We start from the raw sequence: 13,259 nt of genomic DNA, 5'->3' as shown, positions 1-13,259 counted from the left end.
AAAGCTCCAGAAATATCTATGAACACCATCACAACGTACTTTCGCTCACTACTATCTATCGTTCGGTATACCCTGTTAATAGCATCCTCAGTAGATCTTCCGCTCCTATACCCGTACTGGTCCGGATGCAACCCACTCACACTCCTAATTTGATTAAGTCTTGTACAAAGCAATTTCTCATACAGTTTACCCATAGTGTTTAACAAACAAATAGGTCTGTATGATTTCGGCAATGTTGGATCTTTATCGTCTCCTTTGTTTATGATTACCACTTCGGCCTGCTTGAAGGAATTTGGAAATTTTCTTTGCCTCATACACTCATTGTATAAGGCTGCTAGAGTTGGTGCTACCTGCTAATATAGAGCCTGCAGCACTTCAGCATGAATATTATCCGGCCCGGGGGCCTTTTTCTTTTTCATACTTCTGATATGCTCTAAGACCTCATCCTCAGTGAAGTCTGTGGTTCTTGGCACGTCAGGCGGTTCATACCGTTGTATCATTGCATTTCGAATATCGGTTTGGTATTGTGTTTCGTTCTCCAAGCTGTCCGGAGGTAGCAACACATCCAAAAGCGTGTCCGCTGACTCCTCCCAACAGCTCGTGAGAGTACCATCCGCCTTCAACAGTGTTGAAAGCATTGTAGGGCTTCTAATTTTATTTGATACAATCTTGTATGGAACACCCCACATGTCAAGCTCCAAGTGTTTTGCAACAAAGTTTTCCCAACTCTTTGCTTTCGTATCCTCAATTTCCTTTCTGTATTCCTCTTTATTCCTACGGTACTCATTGAGTAGCCTTTGCCTTTCGAGAAAGATTCCACATCGCTGGTAACGCTTTCTAGCGCACCGAACTCTGCTTCTCAGTCTCGTCAGGCTTTCTTTCCAGGCCTTATTGGTTACTAATTTTGCCTTAGTTGCTCTCGGTATGGAGAGATCCATTGCCTGTCTGATGGCTGCTGTTAGTTGCTTTGCTGCTTCGTGTATATTGCATCCTTGTAGTACAGGATGCGGTGGCAAGTACCCAGCTTTTAGCAGCTCCCAGTTTGCTTTACCTATATTGTACCCTCTTGATGACACGTACACATTATTTGATCTATCAGTTAATTCAAAGGTGATCAGATTGTGATCGCTGACGGTCGCGTGCTCAACAACTCTCCAATTCTGAACCAAGCCGGCTGCCTTCACATTCGACACAGTAATGTCGATGTTGCTGGCTGCACCTGCTCGATTCTGGAAAGTCGGATGATTGCCTGGTCTATTATGCACTCAGTTGAAGTTCATGTATCATGTCCTCAACTAACATGCCTCTTTCATCTGTCTGTTGAGAGTTCCATATTACAGACTTTGCATTCGCGTCCGCCACGACCACAACCTTCTCATTCCTATATGCTAGCATTATTGTTCTAATTTTATCTATGTATGGTTCAATGTCATCATTGAATTGACAATACAGGTTCGCAATTATGATTTTGCCAACCTTGGTTAACAATTCGACGCAGATGCAGTGCTCATCGCTGTACTGTCTCAGCACGAAGAGTCTCATTTCACTGTTGAACAGCACAGTAACCGCCATGGGATTATCACCTACACTTGCCTTCTGTGACTTTAAGGGCATAAACTGTATGTTTTCTAATCTTGTGTATGTTTCTTGCATACACATTATATCTATGCTTTGTTCTTCAGCATATTTCCGTACCTCATGCAATACTGTTTTGCTACGCATACAGTTTATCTGCCCTATTCTTATCCTTACGGATGCCTCGTGTGTATCTGACTCATTGGCCATTTTTGTGTGTAATCCGTGGCAAGTCTCCCATATGTCTTCACAAAGTCACTGTACAGTTCTTCCAGATCGAAGACCTCTCCTCTTCTGCTAAAAACCAGTTTCAGCAACGGCAACAGTTCATCTACGTCGGTGGGTATGTTCGAGCACCTAAGCTGGATCCTGTCCACCGCATTCGGAACCGGAAAAGTAACTCTGTCGCCTCTAGGCTGAAGTTTCCTCACTGTATGCCTTAAGGCTGCGATCAGAATAGAAGATTCTTCCAGTCGCGAAAGTCTCATATTCTGCTCCATATTCTCATATAGAGCCAATACACTTTCACCTTCATCCTTTGGCTTCAGAGCTTCCTGAGATTCGCTATTAACATTTGGTACGCTCTTTTTCTTCCTTCTAAAGGAAAGTAGACGTAGTCTATCACGAAATCGTTTTGAAGGAGTCTTAGATGATTGTCCTTCCTTGTGTAACTCACTCTCTCGTGTTGATTGTTTATCACAGTCTTCACGATCGAATTTAGTTACCATAGTCAGTTTTTTGGATCAAGCGATCCACCAACATCTTATGAGTCGGACAATCCCTTTGCTCCTTACCACAGTTACCTTTCCCTCTGCTCTTGCAGGGTATGCAAGTCTTTGGCTGCTCCACTTTGCCGCAGTTCTTTCTTTCATGCATTTCCCCGCAATGGCTGCAAGCCATCTCCTTTGCACAGTGTTTGGCCACATGGCCTAAGTCTTGGCATTTCATGCATTTAGGTACTACTATGTAGTCCTTAGCATTAAGTGCTGAGAATCCAACGTAGATCTTGCTCCTAACGAGAACATTTCTAATTTCCGGGGAGACCTCTACCACATAGTGGACAGTCGATCTGCCCCTAGGACCTGTTCTGAATCGAACCTTGAATGCTTCCGCAAATTGTTCTGCTGTCATGTGCTCGAAATTTTGAGAACGAATATCCTCTATTACGTCCTCTTCTTTATCTGCGCTCGCCACGTCGTATATTATTACTAGTGGCTTTCTTTTCCGAGGTAATTCACACTTAAAGTGTTTCTTAACCTGCTCGTGGTTTTTAATTTTCTCTAGGTCCTGTTTACTGGCTGCTTCAATAATCAAGGCTTTACCAGCCGTTCTCATTCTATTTATTCTTACTTTAGCTGTTCTCGGGTTCAAGACCCTAGTTAGTTCCTCCTGCACTTTTTTACCTGTTGCTGCCTTGTCGCAAGTTATAAAGATTGTGTTATCCTCTTTGCGCATTGCGATCTTCTTTTCTGCTTCTGATCTCACAGCCACTGCGGGTTGTGCTGCTACTTTGGCATATGATATTGTCTCGGTTTTTGCCTCTTTCCTCAGTCGTTCTAGCTCCTCTTTCATGATTTATTCTGGCCTGCTAAATTGGCCATTTCCATTGCTACGCTCATTAAACGGGTTTTTAGACCCTCCTTCCCAGCTTTATTTAGTCTCTTTCCTGGGTCCATATCAGTATCAATAAATTCCATTAACTCTTTTATGCTTTCTACATCAACCTCGAAGCTTGTGTCGGCTCCAACCGCGCCCGTACTTAGTCGCAGTTGAAGATTTGAGCAAAAGCTCTCATCCTCATCCGCGATCTCTTGAGTATCGGAAACAGGCTTGCTTCTTCCACTCATGATTTCTTACTTATGCTACAAACAAAAAATAAAAATAAAAACAACACAAACACTGTCCTTCACCCACAAAATTGTTTATAGTGCACTCTTAGCCCTACCGTGGAGCTTATTGCGGGACGAACCCGACTAATGGCCACGGAGTGGTTGCCCGCCCCTAACCGCGTGGAGGTGGCACACTTGGCACTAAATAGCTTTTTATGACCACTACTCTGAAAAAAATTAAGATTCCCTCAAAGGGGAATAAAAAACGCTTTGGGTTATGAATCCTATATTTTGGTCACTTGATGCCCGCAGGCCGCTATCTACTATGTTAACACTCTACTTGTTAACATAGGCCCGGAGGCAGTCCGGAGGGATTTTTTTTTTCATCTTTTATTTTTTACATTATGACCAGGCATCTAGGATCTAATCCTGGTCGCATTGCATAACAATTCATTAATTTGAAACTGACAATGAAATTTTCTTTATAATTAATTACTAACTAATTACAAACTACTTTTACCTAACTCTATAAAAAAATAGGCCCTAATCAACTAGGTTGAATTTTTGATATTTAAGTTCTTTGCGATTATTTCGCCTAACTTTTTATACATAACATTCGGCCTTTAAGAATGTTTAACTACACTAGAAACTACATCTAAATTCTATTGCTAATGACTCTACCTTGATTTCAGCCCTCACCCAAAACGTGAGCTCCACTACTCATCCTCAGGTGAGGCCTGCTATCAGGCATTAGTCTTACTTATATATTTAAGTTCGAACTCGCTTGAAGTTCGCTCGAGAATTCGCATTTTCCACCTCCGGCAGTTCTGGTGAGCCATTAGACCCTTAGTCCAGAACCTTGTCCAGAGGTTTCCAAGGCGAATTGTTCCAAGAGCTGTTTAAGTATTTTGTTTCTTAGAGCAGTTAATTTTGCTCAGTCTCATTTATACATCGTTATCTAAGTTAGATGTACATGGCTGCTCTCGCAGGTCTTCGTCTTTCGTTATAAACTCCAGTTGTTTTCTGGAGACTTTTTCGGCTAGATCATTAAGATCTTTGAATAATTCTTCTTCGTGTAATATTGTTATAATGTCTCTTCCTTGTAATCTCCGTCTCAGTTCTCTGACGTTTTCATACATGTTGCAGTCGAACATGGCATGTTCAGGAGTTCCAAGCTGTCCACATTCACACAGATCATCCTCCTTGAGGTTGAACCTGTGCAAATAACTGGGGTACGGGCCGTGTCCCGTTAGGAAATGTACTAGTCCCGGCTTTGGATTGAAGTGTACCGGGATTTCATTCAGTCTCGGTAGAAACCGATGAAGTCTTCTAGCTTTACCAGACATTTCCCACTCGGCCTGCCACTTCCTCATCACCTCATTTGTAATTTCCGTTCTTGTGTTTGGTTGCATTCCAAGAATTTCAACAATTCTTTGTGCATTTCCTTTCCTCAGCCAGTATTGGCTGCCTCTTCTTTGTATTTCTAAGTGAAGTGGCAGGACACCCGTGAGCACAGTTAGAGCTTCAGTCGATGTCGTACCAAAGGCTCCTGTCATTCTGACAAGGAAGCCTCTTTGTGCTCTATCAACCTTCTCTCTATTTTTTACGTTCTTAAGTCTGTGCGCCCACATGCTAGCTCCGTACCCTATTATGGACGCTAATATCACATTCAGGTACACTCGTACTTGATGAAACGGTAATCTGTACTCCCTTTGCGCCAGGCTCGCAATGCTATGCATTAGCTTCGTCCCTCTTTCGCAGATGCTAGTTATGTGTTTGCTGAAGAGTCTAGACTCATCAGTTGTTATTCCTAAATACTTTGTAGAATAAGTTCTTCTGATTGGCCTTCCATCGATCCGTATTAAGGGATCTCTTTCCAGCCTTCCTTTAACCAAACTGTATACAGTTTTATGTTGGGATATCGAAAGTTTAACTTTCGACGTCCATTCGTTAATTTGCTCTAGAACGATATTAGACTTATTCTCCATTTCTCTTCTACTGTTAGCATCTACTATGAGCAACAAATCATCAGCATAAGCTATGCACCCCAGCACTTCAGGAGTCACAGTCATTCCATCAAGCAATTCCTCCAGCATGAGATCCTAGAATATGGGACCACACACCGAACCCTGAGGGCACCCTTTTGTGATATGCCTTGTTTTCCTTGCATTGGGGCAGCTCAAGTTTACATACCTGTCCTGGCAGTAATTTCTGAAGCTTCCGTACAAGTCCCCAGGACACTGCATCCTCCGAAGACGATCGAAGAAGGCCGGCCACCAGAGATTGTCGAAAGCTCCAGATATGTCAATGAAAACCATTAAAACATACTTTTGATCACTACTGTCGATTATGTCGTATATCCTGTTTATTGCGTCCTCAGTAGACCTTCCACTTCTATATCCATATTGATCCGGATGTATTCCACGTACACTTCGCACTTGATTCAATCGATCACATAATAACTTTTCATATAGTTTGCCCATAGTATTGAGCAAACATATTGGTCTGTATGACTTCGGTTGCATAGGATCTTTGTCATCTCCCTTACTGATTATCACAACATCAGCCTGTTTGAAGGGATTTGGAAACTTCTTCTGCTTTTTACATTCGTTGTACAGAGCTGTTAGAGTTGGTACCACTCGCTCATTAAGAGCTTGCAGCACTTCCACATGAATGCTGTCCGGCCCAGGGGCCTTCTTCTTTTTCATGCTTCTGAGATGCTGTTCGACTTCGTTTATTGTAAAGTCTTCTGTATCTGGTATGTCAGGCGCCTCGTACCCCCGTATCATTGCCCTTCTTATTTCTGATTGTTGTTCGGTCTCGTTTAACAGATCATCAGAAGGGAGCAGCACACTAAGCAGTGTATCCGCTGATTCCTCCCAACTCTCCGTCAACGAGCCATCTTCTCTCAACAAAGTTGAGAGCATCGTTGGGCTTCTGATTTTATTTGACACGATTTTGTACGGGACACCCCACACATCCAGCTCTAAGTGTTTTGACACAAACATCTCCCAACTCTTCGCTTTGGTTTCAATTATTTGCTTTTTGTATTGTTGTTTAATTTCTCTGTACACTTGAAGAAGTCTCTGCCTTTCGAGATAGATTCCGCATCGCTGGTACTGCCGTCTGGCATACCTAACTCTGCTTCTCAATCTCGTCAGACTTTCCTTCCAGGCTGTATTGGAGACCGATTTCGCCGAAGATATCTTTGGTATTGCTACATTCATAGCTGCTTTTATAGCAGCAGTTAACTTTTTCGCCATTTCGTGTACGTTGCATCCTCTCACAACAGGATTGGGTGGTAAGAATTCAGCCCTAAGTCTCTCCCAATTTGCTTTACCTAAATTGTACCGTTCAGACGACATTTCTACATGATCTACATTTGTATTATTTAGTTCAAATATGATGAAGTTGTGATCGCTGGTGGTCGCGTGTTCTACAACCTTCCAGTCTCTCACAAGACCCGCAGCACCTACATTTGACATAGTTATGTCAATGTTGCTAGCAGCTCCTGCCCGATTCTGAAAGGTTGGCGGATGTCCCGGTCTGTTGTGCACGATTAGTTGAAGTTCATGAATCATGTCCTCCACTAACATGCCTCTCTCATCCGTTTGTGTTGAGTTCCACAACACCGACTTTGCATTTGCGTCCGCCACGATCACAACTTTCTCATTTTTAAATGCTAGGAATATGTCCCGCATTCGATCTATATATGTGTCTATGTCATCATTGAACTGACAATAGAGGTTCGCAACTATTATTTTGCCAACCTTAGTTAGCAACTCAACGCATACGCAGTGATCGTCACTAAACTGCCTCAGCATGAAAAGCTTCATATCTCTGTTGAAAAGGACAGTGACCGCCATGGGATTCTCATCAACACTTGCACTTTGTGCAGTCTTGGGCATAAACTGTATTTTACCTTGTTTTGTGTATGGTTCTTGGATACACACCAGGTCTATTTTCCGCTCCTCTGAGAATTTCCTAACTTCATGTAGTACCGTAGTACTTCTCATGCAGTTTATTTGCCCAATCCTTATTTTTAAGGATGCCGCGTGTGTACGTGGCTGAGTGGCCATTTCTGTGTGAAATCTGTGGCTATTCTCCCATGTGTCTTCACGAAGTCACTGTACAATTCTTCCAGATCAAATCTATCTCCCCTTCTGCTGAAGACTTGTTCAAGCAACGACAACAGTTCATATGCGTCGGTGGGGATGTTCAAGCACCTGAGCTGAATCCTATCCACCGCATTCGGGACCGGAAAAGTCACCCTATCACCTTTCGGATGAAGCTTTCTGACTACATGCCTTAAGGCCGCGACCAAGATGGAAGGTTCCTCCAGTCGCGATAGTCTCATGTTGAGCTCCATATTTTCATATAGAGCCAACACACCTTCATCCTTGGGTGCAGGCTTTTCCTGTTCAACGCTATTGACACTAGGTATACTTTTTTTCTTTCGTCTAAAAGACAGAAATCGCAGTCGATCTCGCAAGCGTTTAGATGGTGTTTTACTACTTCCAGTAGATTGTCCTTCCAAATGGTCAGTACACTCACGTGTTGATCGTGTTAAACAATCCCCACGATCGAATTTACTGACCATAATCTGTTTTCTGGATCATACGATCCATCAACATTTTGTATGTTGGACAATCCTTGGAGTCTTTATTACAGTTTGGTTTACCTCTGGCTTTACACGGTATGCAAACTTTACGCTGCTCCGTGTTTGCACAGTTCTTTTTCTCATGTCCTTGTCCACAGTGACTGCACGCTGTTTCACGCGTACAGTGCTTTGAGACGTGTCCCAGGTCCTGGCATTTTAAGCATTTTGGGACTACTAAGTAGTCCCTTGCGTTAACAGCTGAGAAGCCTATATATATATTTTGTCTTTCGACTTTATTTTATTCCGCAATTCTGGGGATACCTCAACCACATAGTGGACTGAAGATTTTCCCCTTGGTCCCGTTTTGAATCTTATTCTGAACGATTCTGCGAAATCTTCCGCACTCACTTCCTCAAAATTCTGTTCTCTTATATCCTCTATCACATCTTCCTCTTTTGCAGAGCTTGGCACATCATATAAAATGATCATCGGCCTTCTCTTTCGTGGAAGTTCACATTTGAAATTTTCTTTTACAACACGATTATTCTTGATCTTTTCCAGATCTTCTTTAGTTGCTGCTTCAACTATTAAGGCTTTCCCCGCTGTCCGCATTTTATTTATTCTAATTTTGCTGGTTCTTGGATTTAATGCTCTTGTTAGTTGCTCCTGAACCTTACGACCAGTCTCAGCACTGTTGCTAGTTATGAAGAGGGTATTATCCTCCTTCCTCATGTCAATCTTTCTTTCAGTTTCCGTTTTGGCAGTCACCGTGGCAGGTTGAGCTGCTACTTTTGCATACGAGACTCTTTCTTGTCTCTTTTCATTTCTTAATCTCTCTACTTCTTCTTTTAGGATCTTGTTTTGACCTTGGAGATTCGCCATGTCCATCGCTATTGACATTATTCTTGATTTTAATCCGTCTTTACCAGCTTTATTTAGTCTGTTGGCTGGGTCCATATCAGTATTGACATACTCATACAACTCTTTCACTTTATCCTCGACTGATTGTTCTTCAGCCGGGCTCGAACTTAGACGTAGGTTTAGATTTGAGCTAATGCTCTCCTCCTCTTCCTCGTCATGATTTCTATCTACCTTACTTCTACTCATTTTAAACTACTCAACTAAACTAACTAAAATAAAATTTGTCCACACTGTGTATACCCACGAAAACTTTTACACACGCTTAGCCCTACCGTGGAGCTTATTGCGGGACGAACCCGTCTAATGGCCACGGAGTGGTTGCCCGCCCCTAACCGCGCGGAGGTGGTGTGTTGTCACTATCCAGCTATTTATTTTTTCGAAACTAAGCAATAAAATAAATAATATCCCCGAAGGGAATTACAAGAACACCTTTTTTACAATTGCCTTTGTTTCGCTTGATGCCCGCAGGCCGCTTTCCACCTCGTAAAACCTTACGAGGGCACCCTAAACTGACGAGTTTAGGGGCAGTCCGGAGGGACTTTTTTTTTTTTTTTTTTTTATTTTTATTTTTACATTAAGGCCAGGCATCTGGAATCTAATCCTGGCCGGATTTTGAACATTTTAATTTAATTCTGAACAGTTTTTATTTTTATTTATAATTAATAACTAACTACAAATTAACTAAACACTAATTCTATAAAATAGTAGGTCCTAATCAACTAAAGTAGAGTTATTTGAAGGTTGTACATCATGCAATGTCAAACCTTCATACATGCAGCATTGACCTACAAAATGCTAAACTACACCTAAGAATCTATTACTAAGTTAATACTTCACCCTAAGTCATGATTTCAGCCCGCACTCAAAACGTGAGCTGCTCACCCTCAACCTTGAGTGCGGCCTGCTATCATAACATCCTAGTCTACTAACTACTACCGTAGTTCGAACTCGCTTGAAGTTTTCAATTGTTCATAGTGCATAGCTTTCCCCTCTGGCGGTTCTGGTGAGCCATTAGACCCTTAGTCCAAAACCTTGTCCAGAGAGTTCCGCGATGCACCCAATTACCAACTCTCAAGTTCATTTAACAATGAGGTTTACTATAGATAAATTTCACTATTTTATTATCCACCTACGTGGTTAAGTTTAAAAATTTATATGGTAAAATGTTTTTAAGGATTTCGTCGTATGTTTCGTCGTTCATTGTAGAGTTCCAGTTGTTTTTTGGAAACTATCTGTTAGGTCATTTAAATTGTTATAAAGTTCTTCGTCGTTCAATATTTCAATTATTTGTCGTGCTTGTAATCGCTGTCTTAGGTCTCCGACATCTTCGTAGATGTCACAGTCAAATATCGCATGCTCAGGTGTTCCTACCTGTCCACATTCACATAGATCATCCTGCTTGAGGTTGAATCTATGCAAATAACTAGGGTATGGGCCGTGACCTGTCAAGAAGTGCACTAACCCAGGTTTTGGATTAAAGTATGATGGAATTTCATTCAAACGTGGTATATACTGATAAAGTCTTCTCCCTTTCACAGACGCATCCCATTCGTCCTGCCGCTTCCTCTCTATTTCATTGTTTATCTCATTTCTGCTGTGTACATGTACACCCAGAATTTCGATTACTTTTTCATAGTTGTGTTTTCGAAGCCAGTAATGACTTCCCCTTCTAGTTATTTCTAGATGAAGTGGCAAAACTCCTGTGAGCACTGTTAGGGCTTCTGTTGGTGTTGTACTGAAGGCTCCAGTCATTCTGACAAGGAAGCCTCTCTGAGCTCTATCAACTTTTTCCCTATTTTTTACGTTGTTTAACCTGTGTGCCCACGTGCTGGCTCCATACCCTATTATGGACGCTAGAATTGAGCTAAGGTAAACCCTTACTTGACGGAACGGTACCCTGTAGTCCCTCTGCGCCAGGCTCGCAATGCCATGCATCAACCTCGTTGCTTTTTCACAGACGCTGGTAATGTGCTTACTGAAGAGCCTCGACTCATCAATAACGATTCCTAAGTATTTTGCTGTACTAGTTCTTTTAATAGGCCTTCCATCGATCCTTATTATGGGATCTCTTTCCAGCCTACCTTTTATCAAACTGTAAACTGTTTTACTTTGTGAGATCGAAAGCTTAACTTTCGATGTCCAATTGCTGATTTGCTCTAGTACATCATTTGCTTTACCTTCTAATTGTCTTCTCGAATCAACGTCTATTATGAGCAAGAGATCATCTGCATAAGCAATGCACCCTAGTACGTCAGGACACACAGTCATTTCGTCAAGCAACTCTTCCAGCATGAGATCCCAAAATATGGGACCACATACCGAACCCTGAGGGCATCCCTTTGTGATATGCCTGGTCTTTTTGGCATTTGGACAGCTCAGACTCGCATACCTATCTTGGCAATAATTTCTAAAGCTTCCGTACAAGTCCCCAGGGCACCGCATTCTCCGAAGTCTTTCAAAGAACGCAGGCCACCAGAGATTGTCGAAAGCTCCAGAAATGTCTATAAACACTGTCATAACATATTTCCCTTCACTACTATCGATGATTTCATATACCTTGTTAATAGCGTCTTCCGTGGATTTCCCGCTCCTGTATCCATACTGGTCAGGGTGTAACCCGTTTATGCTCCGTACACGATTCAGCCTTGCACACAGCAGTTTTTCGAACAGTTTTCCCATAGTGTTGAGTAAACATATGGGTCTGTAGGATTTTGGCTGTGTGGGATCTTTGTCTTCTCCTTTGCTTATTATTACAACATCAGCTTGTTTGAAGTTGTTGGGAAACTTTCTTTGCCTTATACATTCATTGTATAAGGCCACGAGAGTGGGTACTACTTGCTCATTTAGAGCTTGTAATATTTCAACGTGAATATTGTCAGGCCCAGGGGCCTTTCTTTTCTTCATTGTTCGTAAGTTTTCTCTGATTTCGTTTTCTGTGAACTCCTCTGTCACTGGCACGTCAGGCGTCTCATACCTCTGTATCATTGCCCTTCTGATCTGAGTTTGTGTTTCAGTCTCGTTTTCTAGGTCATCAGGTGGCAGCAACACATCTAACAATATGTCCGCTGATTCCTCCCAACTCTCTGTCAACGAGCCGTCTTCTTTCAACAGAGTTGAAAGCATTATTGGGCTTTTTATTTTGTTGGATACAATTTTGTATGGGACACCCCACATGTCCAGCTCCAGATTTCTTGATACGAACATCTCCCAACTCTTCGCCTTGGTTTGCACTATTTCCCTTTTATATTCGCTTTTTATATCCCTATATTCTTGCAGAAGTCTCTGCCTTTCGAGATAGATTCCACATCGCTGGTAACGCTTACGCGCTAACCTAACTCTGCTTCTCAATCTCGTCAGGCTTTCCTTCCAAGCTGTGTTTGTTACCGATTTGGCGGAAGCTACTTTCGGTATTGCTATATCCATAGCTGCTCTTATTGCTGCTGTTAATTGCTTGGCTTCCTCATGTACATTGCATCCTCTCAGTATAGGACGCGGTGGCAAGAACTCAGCCTTCAGCTGCTCCCAATTTGCTTTACCTAGATTGTATTTCTTCGATGACAAGTACGTGCTATTTGCCGTATTTGTAAGTTCAAAAACAACAAAGTTGTGGTCGCTGGTGGTCGCATGTTCTACAACCTTCCAATTTTTGACCAGGTTAGCTGCCTTCACATTTGATATCGAGATATCTATGTTACTGGCTGCGCCTGCTCTGTTCTGGAAGGTTGGCGGATTTCCTGGTCTATTGTGCACAATTAGTTGTAGTTCATTAATAATGTCCTCAACTAATGCGCCTCGCTCATCCGTTTGTGGTGAGTTCCACAATACCGATTTCGCGTTAGCGTCCGCCACAACCACAACTTTTTCATTTCTGTATGCTAGAAAGATCGCTCTCATTTTTTCTATGTAAGGTTCTATGTCATCGTTGAATTGACAATATAGGTTTGCAACTATTATTTTACCAACCTTTGTTAGTACTTCAACGCATACGCAGTGCTCATCACTGAACTGCCTCAGCAGGAAAAGTTTCATCTCGCTGTTGAACAGTACTGTGACCGCCATGGGATTATCGCCTATACTCGCTTTTTGTGATGTAAGGGGCATAAACTGTATTTTTCCCTGTTTTGTGTATGCTTCTTGCATGCACACAATGTCTAATTTCTGTTCTTCTGTAAATTTCCGTACTTCATGAAGTACGGTAGTACTTCTCATACAGTTTATTTGCCCCATCTTAATTCTTACGGATGTCGAGTGTGTATTTGACTCAGTGGCCATTTTTGAGTATAATCCGTTGCGATTCTCCCATAGGTTTTCACAAAGTCACTGTAAAGTTCCTC

This window comes from Diabrotica virgifera, chromosome 9, assembly GCF_917563875.1.
Source record: "Diabrotica virgifera virgifera chromosome 9, PGI_DIABVI_V3a".
NCBI lineage: Eukaryota > Metazoa > Arthropoda > Insecta > Coleoptera > Chrysomelidae > Diabrotica > Diabrotica virgifera.
The sequence above is the reverse complement of the archived record's forward strand: the minus strand, read 5'-3'. Positions refer to the sequence as shown.